General features: G+C 42.1%; 1 long non-coding RNA gene across 1 annotated transcript; it reads right to left on the minus strand.

Moving 5' to 3' along the window:
• Positions 1 to 15,339: 15,339 nt before the first annotated feature.
• LOC148891838 (uncharacterized) lies at positions 15,340 to 19,723 on the minus strand. Its single transcript, XR_016116483.1, has 3 exons — positions 19,454 to 19,723; positions 18,334 to 18,409; positions 15,340 to 16,477 (listed from the first exon to the last, which is right to left on the minus strand). It is a non-coding gene; the product is annotated as an uncharacterized LOC148891838 (long non-coding RNA).
• Positions 19,724 to 20,899: the final 1,176 nt, after the last annotated feature.

Below are 20,899 nucleotides of genomic sequence, written 5' to 3' on the forward strand. Positions count from 1 at the left end.
GCTGCCGTGAAGTCATACCTCTACAGTAGATGTTGATTTGTGTGAATGCTTAACTATATAAAAAGCATAAAAAAGTGAAGTGGAGGGAATTTCTGTTCCCTGAATGTATGGTTGCAGTCATCGAATAGTGCCAGCATTTTTATTTTATTTTCTTGCCGGACAGCAGCCACAATAATCATTTTCTTCAATTGTGCCACGATTATGATTTAGTGTATAGAAAAGCAGTAGCATAGCATGTGTGGTTTCCCAAAACGTTTTATAATAAGAGCACTGGAGCTCCATTGCTGATTGGTGTACAGATGCTAATTGTACTTTTGTTTTTGTAATTTATTTTGTCCCGTTTGGCAGCACCATACATCCATGTTTTTGGAGGAGGGAGCAAGACAGAATGTCAGTTAAATGTTAATAAAAAAAAAAAAAAAAAAAAAAACAGAACAGGGAGCTAAGATTAAAATCGAGAGCCATTGCACACTGTGATACAGATGTGTTGACTACAAATTCAAGAAGGTGCTATTTTAATCTCCGAAAACCCCTTAAGTCCTCGTTCCTGTTGGGTTTCACATCTCTTGCTCCTTTTGAGAAACAAAAGCTGGCTTTATCAATCCAATCTGTGTGAAATGAGGCCTTTGCACTGTATTTCCCTCAGTTTTCCCGAGCACAGCCAGGCCGCGTTATAGCGTTGCTTCACCTCCAGACCACCCAGGAGCGGCTGGAAGGCAGAGTCGGGGTCCTTGTTGAGATAAGAGGTTATCCCGAAGAAGATTGTGCTTTGATAGCTCAACGAGGTCCCCCTTGATACGATACTACTGGAACTGCCCTCGGCGGGAAGCCAACATGGCCGTTGGTCACCGCTTCAGCAACATCAAGGGGCCTATTAGCCAACATAAACACACAACTTAGTGTAATTGCTCTGGAGAGACGCCGAGTTAAGAGTCACTTTTACTCCAAATATGGCTCCAAAGACATTCGCCGCATTGCCCCTCGATTTTAACACTTTCAGAGCGAGCAATGTGGATTGGGGGACATTTTGCCTGAGTTATCCCTAATGGAAGCCGTACCGATAATGCCTTTGGATCAAATCCCCTTTTCCTGTTGTTTACGTTTAATTGACTTGCAGTGTCCCGCGCACAGCCATGCAGGAACTCAGCAGAATAAACACAAAAACCCGGGAGATTCTCTCAGGTCTCTGTTCTGAGCTGTAAACACACACACACACACACACACACACACACACACACACACACACACACACACACACACACACACACACACACACACACACACACACGCACACACACACACACGCACACACACAACACACACACACACACACACACACACACACACACACACACACACACACACACACACACACACACACACACACACACATTCCTGTTTTAACGGTTTTGTGAGGTCCGGATAACTCCAGATAAGGAGTGAGGACTACCATTGCTGATAAGTTTAAAGAAGACCTCGTGTTACATTTGAACACTAAATGTCACCCCATTTCCCAATTCAACTTCTTTAAAAACAAAGAAATGAAAAGTTGAATTGAAACTGAAATAACTGAGGTTTCTGAATGGGTACATTCAAAGTCCTCACCCCTGTGGTGAATTTGGTTAAAATATCGTTTTACTTTTTGTGGTATGAACTTTTTCCTCTCATTAAACACACACACACACACACACACACACACACACACACACACACACACACACACACACACACACACACACACACACACACACACACACAGTGAATAAAAAGTGTGTGTATCCAAGTGAAATGAAAATACACACCAAAAAAGTCATTTTGGGTGAATTTGTGAGGACCTTTCTGAAACTTTAACAGATGCATACATAGACCCTCTACAAGCCTTTAGAACGAAAAACTTATGAGGATTGGCCAAAATGTCCTCACTTGTCAAAAATGTCCTCACAATGTATGGTATAAAAAGTTCGTGGTCCTCACAAGACTAGACATACAAACACACACACACACACACACACACACACGCACGCACACGAACGCACACGCACACACACACACAAAAGCTAGCTAGACATTCTTGAGAGATTCTGTTAAACTACTGTATGTGGAGTGTCACTAGATTTTTTTCTTCTTCTTAAACTCAAGACATTCGTTAAGAGGCACGACATTGGCAATTCACGCCTTCCTGTAACTTATTTTTGCTCTAACCAAGTTGGGTTACAGTATTATGTTTAGCAGATGGTGTCTTGTGTTCATCACGTTCTAAGATAGCTGACATTTATAGAGGTAAATAGCTTAGGAGCAGACGATAATATACCCCTGGTTGATGGTGCTATGAAAAAGGCAAAGGGGCTACGGTATCCTTCCCCTAACTAATGTCTGCATGCCGACCTGAGATGATATTTCTCTAGAATTTGTTCCATTGTTGAGGTGAATTTAAAACTTAGACCACTTTTCCAAGAAAATAAATTGGTATGATGAAATTGACAATTTTTTAAAAGGTAATTTGATTCATTCTTTAAAAATGTATTTATTTCTTTTTTTATATCATCCCTTGGAAGGATATAATTTTGCATTTTTAGCCCAACCTGAAAATTAGCATCATCTTCAAAAAAATACATTGGTATGATGAAATTGACACATTTTTAAAAGGTAATTTTATTCATTTTTAATGACTTAATTTATTTTTATATCATCACTTGAAAGGATATAATTTTGCTTTTTTTTTCTTCAAAAATTGCACATTTAGGAGCTTTAAAGATGACACACAATCCGAAAGAAATCGTGAAAATCGTGTGTGTGCGTGCGCGTGTGTGTGTGTATGTGTGTGTGTGTGTGTGTGTGCGTGTGTGTGTGTGTGTGTATGTACAGATTTTTTTTTTACTGAGAACTTTTTCTCCATCAACCAAATATTCCAAACACTGTATTTTAAAGATCACAGATTATCGAAAGTTGTTGGTCAAGAGAGAAACATCTAAATTTAAATGCAAACTTGAGATGTGAGATGCAAGAACAACATAGGTGGAAGACTCCACCTCCTTTTGTGCTCCAGATTGAAGAACTTTAAGCGACCGCAGGCCGTAAGGCGGCGCTCAGTCTGAGGTGCACCATGTGAAGTGTGAAAATGAAGACTGCATACCAATATTGACCTTCCATTAAAGGAGCTTTAGACTGCTCTATCCTGCTTTTACATGAAATCTGCTCGCGGGGGGAATGTATTTTAACTACGGTGTAGAGATTTGAACAACCTTGGTTGGAACAACAGACGCACATGACTGATACGATGGGGAAACACCCCGCTGCCGGATTAAACGCTTTGCGGAACGTCTGAGCGATCGTCATTTCAGTGTACCTGGCCAAGGAATGCTCATGTGCTGTGTGATAATGGAGATTAGTCATAAGCTGCACCTTTCTGACTGTATGAATTGCACACTTGTGTGCTAGGCTTCGTGAAAGTGTACACGCTTGTCTTTAGTTTTCGTCGTGTTTTGTTTCATGGTCAGGATTGTCTGGATCGTAATCATCTAGATTTGAAAAAAAAAAACATTTTGAGAATGTTTGACAAAATACACTCCCCACAAGAGCCCATGATCAAAATACGTACAAGGTGTTTTTTTGTGGGGTAAAAGGGGGACAAATTTTGTAATTTAAAAATGTAAAGTTCTCCATTGATATTTATGGCAACAATGTCGGTTAGCAGAACAAAGCTAGCAATTTGTTTATCTTTATGTGCTGTAAATAGAGCAGGCATTCTGACAACATTCTTTGTTATGAAACATGAGTAAGCCAATTCTCAACACAGAAAGACTTTATTTGAATTCACCAACTTAAAATTTGTTGGAGTTCACCCGCCCTAAAAAAAATATAATACAGTGCAGAGATGGTGTAAGCAATTATGGAAACGTGATTGACATATGGAAGTATTTGTTACATTGACAACAATTTGAATAAGCAACTGCTGTATTGCATCGAAATATTTGTATAATAAAAGCAAAATACTCCGATGATTATTTTGCATCTGACAAACTACAGTACAGCCGTTCGTTCGTGTCAGGTACAGGCCCCCCACCCCCTCACTCTCTCTCTCTCTCTCTCTCTCTCTCTCTCTCTCTCTCTCTCTCTCTCTCTCTCTCTCTCTCTCTCTCTCTCTCTCTCTCTTTCTTTCTGTCTGTCTGTCTGTCTCTCTTTTTCTCTTTCTTGCTTTCTTTGTCTGTCTGTCTGTCTGTCTGTCTGTCTCTCTTTTTCTCTTTGTTGCTTTCTTTGTCTGTCTGTCTGCTTCTCTCTCTCTCTCTATTTATGTCTATCTTTCTTTCTCTCTGTCTCTCTCTGTCTCTCTCTCTCTCTCTCTCTCTCTCTCTCTCTCTCTCTCTCTCTCTCTCTCTCTCTCTCTCTCTCTCTCTCTCTCTCTCTCTTCCTCTCTGTCTGTCTGTCTCTCTTTCTGTCTGTCTGTTTGTCTCTCTTTCTTTCTGTCTCTCTCTGTTTGTCTGTCTCTGTCTGCTTCTCTTTATGTATTTCTTTCTTTCTGTCTCTGTCTGTCTCTCTCTCTCTTTCTCTCTATCTGTCTGTCTGTCTCTCTATCTGTCTGCCTGTCTGTCTCTCATTCTTTCTCTTTCTCAGTCTGTCTGTCTGTCTCTCTTTTTCTCTTTCTTGCTTTCTCTGTCTGTCTGTCTGTCTATCTCTCTCTATGTATGTCTATCTTTCTGTCTCTCTCTCTCTCTCTCTCTCTCTCTCTCTCTCTCTCTCTCTCTCTCTCTCTCTCTCTCTCTCTCTCTCTCTTTCTGTCTGTCTGTCTCTCTTTCTGTCTGTCTGTTTGTCTCTCTTTCTGTCTCTCTCTGTTTGTCTGTCTCTGCTTCTCTCTATGTATCCCTTTCTTTCTTTCTGTCTCTCTCTCTCTGTCTGTCTCTCTTTCTCTCAATCTGGCTGTCTGTCTCTCTATCTGTCTGCCTGTTTGTCTCTCATTCTTTCTCTGTCTCAGTCTGTCTGTCTCTCTCTCTTTCTCTGTCTGCCTGTCTCGCTATCTGCCCCTCTCTCTGTATGTATCTCTCTTTCTTTCTCTGTCTGTCTCTCTCTCCGCTCTCTCCTTCTGTCTGTCTGTCTGTCTGTCTGTCTGACTCTCTCTCTCTTTGTCTGTCTGTTTGTCTCTCTCTCTCTCTTTTTGTCTGTCTGTCTTTCTGTCTGACTCTCTTTCTGTCTGTCTGTCTGTTTGTTTCTCTCCTTTTCTTTCTTTATCTCTCTCTCAGTCTGTCTGTCTGTCTTTCTCTTTCTCTGTGTCTGTCTGTCTGCTTGTCTCTCTCCTTTTCTTTCTTTCTTTCTTTCTTTCTTTCTTTCTTTCTTTCTTTCTTTCTTTCTTTCTTTCTTTCTTTCTTTCTTTCTTTCTTTCTTTCTTTCTTTCTCTCTCTTGGTCTGTCTGTCTCTCTCTTTCTCTGTCTGTCTGTCTCTCTTTGTCTGTCTGTCGGTTTGTTTCTCTCTCTCCTTTTCTTTCTTTATCTTTCTCTCAGTCTCTCTGTCTGTGTTTCTCTTTCTCTGTCTGTGTGCCTGTCTGCTTATCTCTCTCCCTTTCTTTCTTTCTTTCTTTCTTTCTTTCTTTCTTTCTTTCTTTCTTTCTTTATTTCTTTCTTTCTTTCTTTCTTTCTTTCTTTCTTTCTTTCTTTCTTTCTTTCTTTCTTTCTTTCTAACTTAATTTCACACGTACTGTATTTTGGATTGGATTGGATTGGATTGGATATGCCTTTATTAGTCTCACAGTGGAGAAATTTACATTTATTTAAGAACCATTCGATCTCATGTCATGTCCGATACAAGGGAATAAATGAATAAGTCAACCAGTGGACTTGGATCCAGCAGGGGGCGCTGTGCAGTTATATGTTCACCGAGATTTTGTGTTGAAAGTGTTTAGATATGCACTTTTTCGAAGCCATGAACTCAAACGTAAATAAACGATTCATTTATATCACAAAATGATACAATGACACTTCTCTACCGGGTTTTTAGATGTGGAAACGGTCGTAGTGGTGCTTCAAGCACCACTACGACCGTTACGACCGTAAGACCGACCATATACCCACACAGGAGCAAGCACCCGTGCTTGCTCCTGTGTGGGTATATGACTGTGTATAATAAGATTGTCATTCCAGCCTCCCACAACAAACAGCAGGATAGCTGTGCCTTTTGAAAAAAAGGTTGTTTATGCTTACAAGTGTTGTTGCCGTTGATGTCAATAGTTAATTTTTTGGGTCTAAATTTAATTGCTGTTGAAAAAAACAGACAAAAGATTTTTTCCCCCTCAAATGAAGTTCAAAAACTTCCAGTCTTTGTGTAGCTGAACTGTCACTGCAGACCGGTTGTTATAGTCATGGCAAAGTACTGTCTTGAATTGGAAAAGACCCTGTAGGTGAGGACAACCATAGCGTGACTTGTTACAAACCGTCTGTCAAGAGGTGCAGAAAGGCCTCTCTATTGCGCTCAGCTGTGAAAACAGCTGAAAACACGCACATGCATGCACAAACACATTCACTGATTGACCAGACTACAAAAAAAAAAAAAAAAAAAAGAAAGAAAAAAAAGTCCTGTTGTCAAAACTAGTTATGTAGTAGTCATTTGTGGAATACCAGTAAACCTGCAGAAATTTATGTGAAGGGGGCAGAGGGGTCAATAAATGGCCGTTGTATTTTTTGAGCTTGTGACCCAGTTTGATAAGATGCACCGTAATATTATCTCAATGAGCGGAAATATTTCGCTTGTGCAAACTTGGTAAGTGATTTATTTGTATTTTTTATTGTTAACTCTGATTAACTGCGACATTCGCCATAAATCATTTTGATTGCTAAGACCGTGTGTCATTATCAAAAAACTATCTATCAAAATGACAAACAAATACAGATGATTGGATGAACCCTGTGTTCACGTTGTCTGACCAGCCCAGTTGTGATGCTGATTCGTAGATGGAAGCAACATCTTCACCCATTCAAAAGAGTGCATTCTTTTTCAACACTTACTTATAAGTGGGGAGTGGGAAATTCCAAGCCAGTTAGCTTGGGAAAACAATGCAAATGAGTGCCAGTTGCTTGAGTTACTCTAATGACACTGGCGACGCAGGTAATCATGGGGACTTCCGAGCCCTTAGCATGCAGCCTGTTGCTGCGCAGCCGACTCACTTTCTCTTAGCTTGCTTTTATTGCATTGTTTTCCTGCCCATTTGCTATCAAAGCTTTTTTCCTCTTTGTTTTAGTCCATGATGCTTTCTGAGAGAATATTCACTCAATCTGACTTTTCTTCGTTGCAGCATTCCAGCATATCTGGTGTTATGTCTGAACCATTCAAAGGACAATGGCAATTGCTTTGAACGCAGTAGGACATGAGACACGAGTATCGGGTGACACATTTGCACGCAGATTTCCACCATCCCTTTTTATCACGTCGGTGTGGTTCAACAGCAACGGAGGGTATCCGAAGCTTGAAAGCAGAGTTAAAAGTCCTGAAGTTACTGAGCAGAAAAAAAAGTCATTCAACTACCTTCTGGAGGTGATTGACCTGAATGGGTGTCAGAAAAACACAAAGATCCAGTTTTTCCACATCACCTCTTTTTTTTTTTTTTTCTCCATAATCCAAAGACCAGTAACATAAAAAAGAACAAAAAGAAAACAACACGGCTCTGAGCTAAGTCTCTCTACATTTTAATTGCAAGATTGTTCAGAAGACCCCTTTCCAAAATAAAAGGCTAGATTTAAGTAACGCCAAGAGTCTCATGGCTGAGCAGTGACAACATGGAAATAAACAATAAAACAGAGACAAGACAAATATTACGCTAAAGGTTATCTAGTGATGAGTTCCCTTGTGTCGCTTCATGTTCCATATGAATGAAGGTGACCTCCGCAGTATCCCACCGGCAGCCATAAGCCGTTACTTAATGCCGGACACACCTCACATGTTGCATGTTGGGTCCATGCATAATTGATCTATGCCTGGTCAGTTATTTCAGATTCATAGCCTGTGAGTATCATACGTTTAATTACCGTTTTTTTCCGGTGTAGAAGGCGCACCGGAGTATCAGGCGCACCTTCAATGAATGACAACATTTTCCAAATATAATATGGGAGTATATCAAAGATTTCCAAATATAAGGCACGACACATTACAAAGTGCTACAGTAGAGCCTTTGCTTACGTACTACTTCTACGATGGGAAATGGCTGCTGACAGTAGTTGCGAGACCTGTTGTGGCTCAATATAACTTCACATATAAGGCGCACCTGCGTATACGGCACAGAGTCATCTTTTGAAGAAAATCGAAGCTTTTGGGTGCGCCGTATACACCAGAAAATACGGTAAATGTTTTTGGAAAAACACAAGTGTATCTACGTCATCAATTGGTGTATACAATTCATGTCTAAAGTACAGCCTGGGGGCCAAATGCGTTCTGTGGTCAATTTTCATTCGGCCCACAGCCTCTATCATAAAATCAATAACGTGTGGTCCGCATGTAGAATAAATACGTCGGGCAGTAGCGCTGTTACCTGTGTGTACTCGGTGCTGCCATATAGAGGTTTGATTGGGAACAAGAAATTAAGATGATAAAAATAATACACATATTTAATTTATGTGTCTTTCAAAACTATGACTAATTGACTGGAAGACCCCCCCCAATTTTGCAAAATTGTGATTTTCATTTTTTTTTCTAAAATGGCGACAATCAACAAAAGAACAATGACATCTGATCAACTACTCCTAAAAAGTTATTCTTGAAAAAAGTGAAGTTCAATGAATATTCAATTTACATTTTCAGTGTCAATTAAATTTTGATATGCATGTTTCAAATGAAACAAAACACATGCTGAGATAGCTAAAATTAAAATTACAAAAATCAAATGAAAAACACAGAATGGCTTGCTGAAATGTATTTAAATTAATTGCTGTTATATGTAAAGCACATACGCCAAGGCCCTGCATTTTCAACACAGCAAATCTGGTCCCCTTTGCACTCGGGTCATTATTCGCATTTGGAAGAGGCCTGATCCCAATCTGATTCATTTTACGCAGCCACAGCACACATCCCATTAGTTCCATTTGACCCGCGCAGTGGGCCACAAATCGAACTAAGGTTTGCCGCCATGCTACTTTTGACAATTTCCACTTTCCCATTTGAACGGATGATCCCAGCGCATCGATTTTTCTCACTTTGGTCCACCGTGTCTCGGTCAACAGCCTTTGCGGCATCGGTTCACTTCGACGCCACATTGTCTTGAGCTCCAAGTTGCGGGACATTCTTGAATCAGACATGTGAAGCGCGTTTACGCTTCGGGTGGAGGCGGACGCATGCCTGTTTATGTTCCTTAGCCCACATTGCGTGCCAAAAGGGAGTGAGCCGTATCAACACCAATGCCGAGGTAGAGAATTGCGCTATGTTGAGTCATTATTGTTTCCAGCAACAACTATCTTCCTTTCTGCTTTGCGTCTTACTCATTCTGTTTTTTGTTTGGAATACATTTGATTTTCTTTTCCTCGTTTGGGTTTTGTTTCCATCTATTCTTGCCATCTGGGTCCGTTGTTCTAGCTAATCAGCTCCCTCAACCACTTTGTCTTGTCCAGGTGTTCCTTGTCACATCAGTTTGTTTGCATTTTGTTCCCAGTTTTTGACCAGTTTTTTTCTGTTGTTTTGTGGTTCTGTCATAGGTGCTGTTTGTTACTTTTGTTGATTACAGTTTTAAGGACTTTGTGTTTTTGAGTGACTTCTTGCAGTCTATATGGCTTCCATGCATTTGCACCCCTGACATAGATACGTCAGACATTGGGAGAAAGGTGCATGCCAACTCCCAACATTCCTGTGACGACAGTGGGATCGACTCGTGCCACGACTGGGATCACCACCTTATCGTGATGAGGCACTTTGCGTGGACAAGACAAATATTACGCTAAAGGTTATCTAGTGATGAGTTCCCTTGTGTCGCTTCATGTTCCATATGAATGAAGGTGACCTCCGCAGTATCCCACCGGCAGCCATAAGCCGTTACTTAATGCCGGACACACCTCACATGTTGCATGTTGGGTCCATGCATAATTGATCTATGCCTGGTCAGTTATTTCAGATTCATAGCCTGTGAGTATCATACGTTTAATTACCGTTTTTTTCCGGTGTAGAAGGCGCACCGGAGTATCAGGCGCACCTTCAATGAATGACAACATTTTCCAAATATAATATGGGAATATATCAAAGATTTCCAAATATAAGGCACAACACATTACAAAGTGCTACAGTAGAGCCTTTGCTTACGTACTACTTCTACGATGGGAAATGGCTGCTGACAGTAGTTGCGAGACCTGTTGTGGCTCAATATAACTTCACATATAAGGCGCACCTGCGTATACGGCACAGAGTCATCTTTTGAAGAAAATCGAAGCTTTTGGGTGCGCCGTATACACCAGAAAATACGGTAAATGTTTTTGGAAAAACGCAAGTGTATCTACGTCATCAATTGGTGTATACAATTCATGTCTAAAGTACAGCCTGGGGGCCAAATGCGTTCTGTGGTCAATTTTCATTCGGCCCACAGCCTCTATCATAAAATCAATAACGTGTGGTCCGCATGTAGAATAAATACGTCGGGCAGTAGCGCTGTTACCTGTGTGTACTCGGTGCTGCCATCTAGAGGTTTGATTGGGAACAAGAAATTAAGATGATAAAAATAATACACATATTTAATTTATGTGTCTTTCAAAACTATGACTAATTGACTGGAAGACCCCCCCCCAATTTTGCAAAATTGTGATTTTCATTTTTTTTTCTAAAATGGCGACAATCAACAAAAGAACAATGACATCTGATCAACTACTCCTAAAAAGTTATTCTTAAGAAAAGTGAAGTTCAATGAATATTCAATTTACATTTTCAGTGTCAATTAAATTTTGATATGCATGTTTCAAATGAAACAAAACACATGCTGAGATAGCTAAAATTAAAATTACAAAAATCAAATGAAAAACACAGAATGGCTTGCTGAAATGTATTTAAATTAATTGCTGTTATATGTAAAGCACATACGCCAAGGCCCTGCATTTTCAACACAGCAAATCTGGTCCCCTTTGCACTCGGGTCATTATTCGCATTTGGAAGAGGCCTGATCCCAATCTGATTCATTTTACGCAGCCACAGCACACATCCCATTAGTTCCATTTGACCCGCGCAGTGGGCCGCAAATCGAACTAAGGTTTGCCGCCATGCTACTTTTGACAATTTCCACTTTCCCATTTGAACGGATGATCCCAGCGCATCCATTTTTCTCACTTTGGTCCACCGTGTCTCGGTCAACAGCCTTTGCGGCATCGGTTCACTTCGACGCCACATTGTCTTGAGCTCCAAGTTGCGGGACATTCTTGAATCAGACATGTGAAGCGCGTTTACGCTTCGGGTGGAGGCGGACGCATGCCTGTTTATGTTCCTTAGCCCACATTGCGTGCCAAAAGGGAGTGAGCCGTATCAACACCAATGCCGAGGTAGAGAATTGCGCTATGTTGAGTCATTATTGTTTCCAGCAACAACTATCTTCCTTTCTGCTTTGCGTCTTACTCATTCTGTTTTTTGTTTGGAATACATTTGATTTTCTTTTCCTCGTTTGGGTTTTGTTTCCATCTATTCTTGCCATCTGGGTCCGTTGTTCTAGCTAATCAGCTCCCTCAACCACTTTGTCTTGTCCAGGTGTTCCTTGTCACATCAGTTTGTTTGTGAGGCACTTTGCGTGTCTCCATGACCCCGAGAGCTATGTCGGCTGGAGTCTTGTACTCCTGGCAGGGTGACCCAAGCCGAACAGGTCGGAGGGTAGAGGCCAGACAAAGAGTGATCCCAAATCCGCACCCGTGGGTAGGCGTAGGCGGAGTCCAACAGATCGGACCACCGGCAGCCCCCTTCAACCGCATTCAACTGAAGGTCGGCTTGAGTCCTCACTCACGCCACTGGAATACAGTGGGTGCGGCCAAGTATGTGGGGGAAGGAATTGCGCGCACCGTCCCTCACACTAAATCCACTAGTAGCGCAGGTTTCAGCTTCCACCATATAAGTCCACTGGCGATAGGATAAAGTGACAGGGGCAGGTCATGGATGTGACTGGAAGCTTCTAGCTTGATTCCTACACAGGGCGATACAGGACTGATGGTCGTTGCAAAGATGGGATGGAGCAACATTGACCTTCGGCAGCATCCTGTGCGTCTGAGCAGCCTCCAAAGCTTTTGGCAGATTGTGGACTTGTGTGTGTGTGTGTATGTGTGTGCAACGAATCCTTGGCATCACCTGGCAGGATCGTGTCCCACACACTGACATCCTTCAATGCACTGCCTCCACCAGTATTGAGGCTATACTAGCAAAGAGGCAACTCCGGTGGGTTGGACATGTCATCCGGATGCCTAGCTGCCGCTGGCCTCGACAGGTGCTTTATGGACAACTCTTGTCAGCGAATAGGTCATAGGAAGCCTGGTGGTCCTAAGCTGCGATACAAAGACCAGCTTAAACAGACTCTAAAGAAATGCAACATCAAGCCCAGCGATCTGGAGTCTGCTGCAGCTAACAGCCACTCTGGCGTTCCTTATGCCACGAAGGGGTGACACAACAAACGCACCCAAAGGAGATTCGTGCGGCACTAGCAAAGACACATCTGTGCTGCTCCAGTACCTCCCCGGCAGCCCAGTCCGGGCCTCACATGTCCTGAATGTGGCAGGATTTGTGGCTACAGAATCGGGCTTCATAGTCACCTGCGGTGGCATCGCCGCCAGCGACAATAACCACTGTCCAATACCCCACATTAGAATGGAAGCTATGTCATCTTCGACTTCGATGGACTGACAAGAGAGAGAGAGAGAGAAGATGCTTTGACCGCTGTGACTCGACTGAGAAAATTCTGAATCGGCGTTCGCGTCCAACGTTTTCTGTCCTGCCAAAGAAGGTGTCATTTACATTTGGTGCTGTGCATTATTGGACAGCAGCAAGACAAATGTGTGGGGATGTGGTCTGACGGTTGAGCGACTCCAATTTTACAAGCAAGATTGGGAAAGACTTTCACTCAAAAATGTCACGCTTTGCGAGGTGGTGATGGTTGTGGATCCCAAATAAGCAGGCAGGAGGTTGTATTTGACAAATTGCATTAAAATAAAGTGAGCAGGAACAAAATCTAAAACATCAAAGTCATTTGAACAGAAAAGTACAAAGAAAACCATAAGTAAAAATCTGCCAAGATGAAACAAACCTGACAGGGTGAAGCAAACATACAATGACCCGACACGGAATAGTGGTGCGGGGAGTCCTTTTAACTGCCACTGATTGGAAGGACCAACACCTGTGCAGGTGCAGCGCCACCTGTTGGTCGCCAACCAGATCGTGACAAAAAAGTGTCAACATGCGATATTCTCAATTTCAAAACACATGAAATTCTTATATTTAGGGGGTGGGTGGAGGTGGAGGCTGCATTACATTAATCAAATTCAAAATACAAGAAAGTGATGACTCATCCCAAATTCAAAGTCAAAGTCAGCTTTATTGTCAAATATGCTAATATGCATGACATACAGCACAGATGAAATTACTGTCCTCTCGGACCCAGCATGCAAGGCATTTATAATGACTTTAACAAACATATATAATAAACATGAAAACGGCAATTTGCCGGCAGAGGGGAGCCGCTGCGTGTTCATGTGCCGCCATTTTGGGAAAAACAAAAATAATAAATAATATGTCAACACAAAGACACAGAGAGGGACACAGGGACTAAACATTGACAGCTATTGTCAGAAAGATGAGATGTCTGGAAGACTTCCGCTCTGTCAAAAGCAAAAAGGCACACCGCTGCCGGTGTTGAAAAGGTTATATGCTTACTTTGTTTGTTTGGTTGCAGCAGTGTGAATACTGTGATGTGTGTGTGTGTGTGTGTGTGTGTGTGTGTGTGTGTGTGTGTGTGTGTGTGCAAAAACAACCACTTAAGAACTCCAACAAAAGTCGCAGTCTACCAAGCAGTGTGTGTGTCCACGCTGCTATATGGCGCTGAAGCCTGGACCATCTATCGACGCCATGTGAGACGCCTTGATGTATTACACATCAGGTGCCTCCAACGAATCCTTGGCATCACCTGGCAGGATCGTGTCCCACACACTGACATCCTTCAATGCACCGCCTCCACCAGTATCGAGGCTATACTGGCAAAGAGGCAACTCCGGTGGATTGGACATGTCATCCGGATGCCTAGCTGCCGCTGGCCTCGACAGGTGCTTTATGGACAACTCTTGTCAGCGAATAGGTCATAGGAAGCCTGGTGGTCCTAAGCTGCGATACAAAGACCAGCTTAAACAGACTCTAAAGAAATGCAACATCAAGCCCAGCGATCTGGAGTCTGCTGCAGCTAACAGCCACTCTGGCGTTCCTTATGCCACGAAGGGGTGACACAACAAACGCACCCAAAGGAGATTCGTGCGGCACTAGCAAAGACACCTCTGTGCTGCTCCAGTACCACCCCGGCAGCCCGGTCCGGGCCTCACATGTTCTGAATGTGGCAGGATTTGTGGCTCCAGAATCGGGCTTCATAGTCACCTGCGGTGGCATCGCCGCCAGCGACAATAACCACTGTCCAATACCCCACATTAGAATGGAAGCTATGTCATCTTCGACTTCGATGGACTGACAAGAGAGAGAGAGAGAGAGAGAAGATGCTTTGACCGCTGTGACTCGACTGAGAAAATTCTGAATCGGCGTTCGCGTCCAACGTTTTCTGTCCTGCCAAAGAAGGTGTCATTTACATTTGGTGCTGTGCATTATTGGACAGCAGCAAGACAAATGTGTGGGGATGTGGTCTGACGGTTGAGCGACTCCAATTTTACAAGCAAGATTGGGAAAGACTTTCACTCAAAAATGTCACGCTTTGCGAGGTGGTGATGGTTGTGGATCCCAAATAAGCAGGCAGGAGGTTGTATTTGACAAATTGCATTAAAATAAAGTGAGCAGGAACAAAATCTAAAACATCAAAGTCATTTGAACAGAAAAGTACAAAGAAAACCATAAGTAAAAATCTGCCAAGATGAAACAAACCTGACAGGGTGAAGCAAACATACAATGACCCGACACGGAATAGTGGTGCGGGGAGTCCTTTTAACTGCCACTGATTGGAAGGACCAACACCTGTGCAGGTGCAGCGCCACCTGTTGGTCGCCAACCAGATCGTGACAAAAAAGTGTCAACATGCGATATTCTCAATTTCAAAACACATGAAATTCTTATATTTAGGGGGTGGGTGGAGGTGGAGGCTGCATTACATTAATCAAATTCAAAATACAAGAAAGTGATGACTCATCCCAAATTCAAAGTCAAAGTCAGCTTTATTGTCAAATATGCTAATATGCATGACATACAGCACAGATGAAATTACTGTCCTCTCGGACCCAGCATGCAAGGCATTTATAATGACTTTAACAAACATATATAATAAACATGAAAACGGCAATTTGCCGGCAGAGGGGAGCCGCTGCGTGTTCATGTGCCGCCATTTTGGGAAAAACAAAAATAATAAATAATATGTCAACACAAAGACACAGAGAGGGACACAGGGACTAAACATTGACAGCTATTGTCAGAAAGATGAGATGTCTGGAAGACTTCCGCTCTGTCAAAAGCAAAAAGGCACACCGCTGCCGGTGTTGAAAAGGTTATATGCTTACTTTGTTTGTTTGGTTGCAGCAGTGTGAATACTGTGACGAATATTTCACTTGGCGTTCAAGTACACGTCACACAGGATCACTACCAAACTTCTATTCAATTTCAAGCCACTACGTTCTTCTGTCTGCTTCATTTTAAACAACAACAAACGGCAGTTTAAATCATGCGATACATATTCGTACTCCAAACATCGGATGGTAAACTTGCACGTGTGTTAAACGGATTGACTCAAAAAGTAATTCCTGCAGACTCGCTTGTAACATGAGAGACTTTGTTCAGCGTTGTTTCTTTCCTGTTCTGTTGAAGCGATCAAAATTTCTGGACAGTCAGACACTTTGATCATGTTTTTTTTAAATTCTGCATAGATTTTATTTTGTTTTCCGTGCCAGGTAATTGGAACATTTAATAGCAAACTAAAGGTGTGGCATAATTCAATATCAGACGAGTATCCGACTTGTCGCCCTGCGGTTACAATGGCATTGTTTGCTTTGTCCCCGACCATTTTTGTGACCTTTTACCCTGTTTTTTTTCTTCTTTTTTTCTTTTTGGTCGAGTTTGTTTGATGCTGGATGAGGATCCGATTACAAAGGACTTGTTTTGATCTTATTCCACACCATGGCGGGCTCGGACTGACAATAGGTCAATGGACGGGAAATGCTTTCATGGTTTCTGACTCTTTGACTTTGGCCATCCATTGTGTTGATCAGTGCAAGGTCTTCATGTTCCCACATCTCACTGAGGTGCCAGCGTTTGCATAAACATTGCTCGGGCACTGTTGAGTTGGAGGCGTTAGTTACGTTGGATCCTGCAAAAAGGAATGCCTTATATGACGTACGATATGGCATTCTACATAAAATTTTGAGAAAGCAGGCAAAAATTTCATGTTTTAAATCAAACCTTCCTGCTAGTTCCTGATGCACTTTTGTTGAAAGAAGATTGTTCATTGTTCTGCTCGACTCTTGTTACATTTTAGCATGGACGTGACATTGCACACAAGTACCCAATTCGTTGATCCTCATGCAAAGATTTTGTTAATAAACTAGTACAAATGAACACTGTGTCGATAGAAATGACGGGAACAGTGACTTACATGCAAGTTCATTACATTCCAGGATACTATGGACTCTACAACTTAGTCGTTTGCAGAATACTTGGAGGCTTCAGCGCGGTGTGCCTGCTTGTCATGCTGCGAGCATCTGATACTTCCTGGCCCAGATGAACCGAGCTGTGTTGGCTCTCGCAAGAATCCTTTCAGGAGTGCCAAAGAAGGCTAGCAGTGCATTAGACTGCATAGGACAAGGGTGTCAAACTCATTTATGAGTATACGTTATGAATTTGGGGAAGCCATTGGAATGTTTAATCCCCTCTACATATTACATATAGATCGCATAACAAATTGGTGTAGAATTAGTTTTGAAATTTGAAGTAAAAAATAATGACTGTCATTGTCGTTTAAATGTGACAATTTGAAATATCGGTTCAGAGTTTAGAAAGCATTATGGATTTTCACAAGTTGATTTGCTTTCGTGGACCGAATGAAATGATGTGGCGGGCCAGGTTTGGCCCCCGGCCTTGACTTTGACACCAGTGGAGTAGGAGATTTCTTCAACGCGGACATCTGTAGTTTGAGATTTTGAAACTTTTTTGTTTCTCTCCGACAAAGTTCTTGGCTGCATACGTTTCTGCTGTTCACAATTGTTTCTCTGGACAAGATACAATATCGCATTACACACATGCCCTTTGTGCTCCAAAAACAGAACCTACGACACAATCGCATGACCAGTCTTTCTCGGCCGTCGCTTTTGTCTGGGTGCAAGGTAAGGGACGGGTCTGGGGAGCCTAAAGGATGGAGATCCTCGTCCTCCTCAAGAATAAAACTTTAAACTCCCGTGAGCTCTCTTTTTGAACTCTGCTGAATCCTCCTAACCTCCTCTTGACTTGCCAAACATCCTTTTCACAACTTGCCCCATGCCCAATTTCCTGAGAAAGGTATCTGCCACCTGCAAGGTGTCTAACCTGCACTTCCGTGTTCACCAACAACAGGCTGAGTGAGTCATTGCATGCATTGACCTCAGATTCTCACAGATTATTTACGTGAAACAAGTTTGGCCTGAATACAGAACAGCAGTTCTCAACTTTTAAGAGCTTGTCATGTTCTGAAATTGTTTATTTTTGCCTCGTCTGTTACCGAGGCTGAAAGATTTTAGAATGTAATTGCGTTTGCAGTCAACGACGAAGCATGCATGCCAAAGCGTGATGCACACTGATGCCTTGCGAAGCGATGCTATATACAAAACCACCATTGATGATCAAAAATGAAATTGTCCAAATATTTTAATGGTTTGTCACATCCTTCCATGGCATCCCTATGGCGGGCAAACATGCATTTAGTTCACAGATAACACTTGACTTTGTCTATGTACAAATTTCAGAACATCTAAAGTCCAACTCAATTCCCAAATCTGCCCAACCCCCTTCCCCGCCAGGAAGTCACAGATTAACAAAACCAGAATCTCATTGACCTTTCTGAATTTCTATTCGGGAGTCTTTGAGCTAATGAATGACATTTATTGGGGGAGGGTGTGTCGACATGCCCCAATTGTTTTTGCTGGCAAGCGTGTTTAGTATTCTGGGGGAAAAAAGTGTTTGATCAAAACTCACCAAAAAATATAAACTCAGTAGCACCCCCCTTGAAGACTAGTGAATCAAAGTGGACATGGTTGAGTGAGACGATCTCCTGTATTTCAAATAAGAAAAGCAAATTGTGAGGCTTTTCCTGGGGCTCTATATTACTTCACATATAATTCATAAATAGGGATAAGGCGCAAGGTCATCTTTTGAACAAAATCAAGGCATTTGGGTGCGCCTTATATACCAGAAAATAGGGTAATCGTTTAACAAACACTAATCAGAAAAAAACTTTTCCAATTTACTTCAATGTGAAATGAGATCTTTTATGTTTATTTAATGAACTCATTGGGATAATAGATTATTGGTAGACTTGATTATAAAATCAATGTCGACAGCCCTACTTGCAACTATCATCTATCGCACAGATGTCAAAGTCAGGGCCCCGGGGCCAAATCTGGCCCACAAGATCATTTCATTCTGCCTGCAAAAGCAAATCAAGCATGTCAAGTGCCATGATTCTTGCTAAAGTTTGAACTGATATTTTAAATTGTCGTATGTAAACCACAATAACGGAAATTATTCTGGACTTCAGATTTGAAAACTCGTCATTTATCAATTTGTTGTGCACTCTGTATGTAATATGTGGTGGGAATGGCTTCCCCAAATTCAGAGCGCCCTTCGAAAGGAAATCCTAACTACAATGTGGCCCGCAGCATGTGACACCCTTGATCTATCAAAATCAGTTTAATTTTGGATTGAGTGTTTCTCCTTTGATAGTTTTTTTCTTCCACGTGATGTATTTTTACCCTCAGAAATGTCTATACATTTTTGCTTGTATAATTTTAGTGCGACAAAAATGCTTCCCTATCTGATCAAAAATACGATTCCCCCAGTGTCGCTCAGATTGTTTTGGACTTCCGACCTACTTGCCTGTAGACCGGTTGCATATCAGCCCATTAAATTCTGTCATCGTGTTGAAGCCTTACCCACATGAATCACACACAGAGCTGACGCGGACACAATCTCTCGTGTTCGCTTCTCATAATCAGGAATGTTTATATAGATGACTGTTTTATTCACCTTTATGAGATGTCATAGAGTAAATGAGGTGTGAGTCATGAAATGGGGTGGGGCAGAGTCTCTCACGCACCTGAACTTGGCGTTCTTGTGTTCTCGCAAGCCTCTTTAAACCCTCTTGCACCGTGGCGTCTTCCAAGCGCGACCCAAGTTAGGCCTCGATTATGCAAACGAGTCGACAGCAACCAGAGAGGAAAAAGAACGGCAGCAGTTGCTATGTCCCCCCGGGTATTGGGCCTGCTCAGAATTCTGATTATGATACTGATGTTGACAGCTGAACTTGGGCCTCGTAAGCAACGCAGGCAGCAGTAATCGCCCTTAGATCTCCAAATCGGACAACTTCCAAGAGGTGCGGATCAAATTTCAAGTGCAGTTGACATTCCGTTTGTGGACATGCCACACACCGCGATATGGGTTGGGAGGTGGGGTAGGTGTGTGTCTGTTTCTGGGTGGCGGGGGTCGTTTTGCAGAAAATACGTGCTGCTCCACAAATTATTGTCTCCATACTGAGCACAGGCATGTGGGGGTGCACACACAGGTGATCACGACGCCCATTAACTGGCTGTACGTGTGACATGTTGACGTTGTTGATGACTTAACATGTGTTCCTATGGGGTGGGAAAGCAGTGTTTGTGATTTTGACACGTGCTTCAAAGATGAGTTATGACACTTTGCGTCTGTCTGTCTGTCAAGGCCTGCACACATGAATGCTCCAGTGTGACATCTAGACCAGTGGCATTCCATGAAATGGCGCCTGCACAGACACGTACTTTGTGCGATGTGACAGAAATGTATTTTTGATGATTAGGATGCTCTAAGGGTGCTTTGGTCATTATCCATTGGCAGTTCGTTTTTGGTTTCCTTCCACTTTCTAGTTATTCTTGTTGGTTCGTCCATTTTGTTTGTTAGACTTCTTTTTGACGACAAGCCGACAGTCTGTTTAATTGCTGATGGCAAAAAAATAAATACTTTACCGCACACAGTTGTCTAATGGCCTGTAGGAGGACCTCATGGCCTCAGAGAACGTCAATATTTTTAAAAGGAGGGTTTGGCTAAATTTATAATTTAGAATTTTTTTTTCATGTATTCATTTCATTTGCATCTATTTATTTTTACCATGATGTTATTTCATCTTGTTTCAACTCCAATGTTTTTGACAGGTAGCTGTGTTTATCTGTCACTGTCAGGATGCTGCTAGATTGGGTTGGGAGCGAACTACCCTGGCGGTGGGGCCTGGAGGGATTATTTTTAGTCCAGTTTTATTGTATAGTATCAACTGTAGAGTACATCGAGTTGCATTTCATATGGCAATGTGTATTACAAATAAAGTTACATTTATTAAAAGGACCTCTCAAAAGCCATCAGATTAAAAAAGTCAACTGTATACATTTAACAAACATTTGATATGAATCAATGCCTTCCCCACCCACCTATTTTTATTGAAAAAGCAGAAGACAGCGGCATTCCCCCCCAAAAGGTTAGACCTCATTACTTCTAAAACCAAAGAGGCATTGAATAC

The sequence above is a fragment of the Hippocampus bargibanti genome, linkage group LG11 (genome assembly GCF_051943395.1).
Source record: "Hippocampus bargibanti isolate YZ-2025 linkage group LG11, ASM5194339v1, whole genome shotgun sequence".
Taxonomy (NCBI): Eukaryota; Metazoa; Chordata; class Actinopteri; order Syngnathiformes; family Syngnathidae; genus Hippocampus; species Hippocampus bargibanti.